Below are 350 nucleotides of genomic sequence, written 5' to 3' on the forward strand. Positions count from 1 at the left end.
CCCGCCCCGCTGTCCCCCGTCCCACCCCCGGCGAGGCCTTACCTGGCGGCGATGGCCCCGCGCGCCGGTGGAAATGCTTGCGAGAAAATGTACGTCTATGGGGAGGGGGGGAAGGTTGTGGGGTGAGGATAACGGGAAAGGAACGGCAAAAAGGAGGGATGAAGATGTATGGAGCTGGGTGGGATGAGAGGGGGCCGGGAGGTGCCCGTGCAGTGGGGTCGTGGCCGGTGGGGTGGCTCCTGGACCCCTTGGGGACGCAGCGGGCACTCGCCAAAAAGCCACCGGGGTGCACGGGCCAGGAGGGGCAAGGGGGGGGCACGGAGGGACCTTCTGCGGGTCCCCACGCTCTT

This window comes from Charadrius vociferus, unplaced genomic scaffold (genome assembly GCF_000708025.1).
Source record: "Charadrius vociferus isolate BGI_N301 unplaced genomic scaffold, ASM70802v2 scaffold2933, whole genome shotgun sequence".
Classification (NCBI taxonomy): Eukaryota; Metazoa; Chordata; class Aves; order Charadriiformes; family Charadriidae; genus Charadrius; species Charadrius vociferus.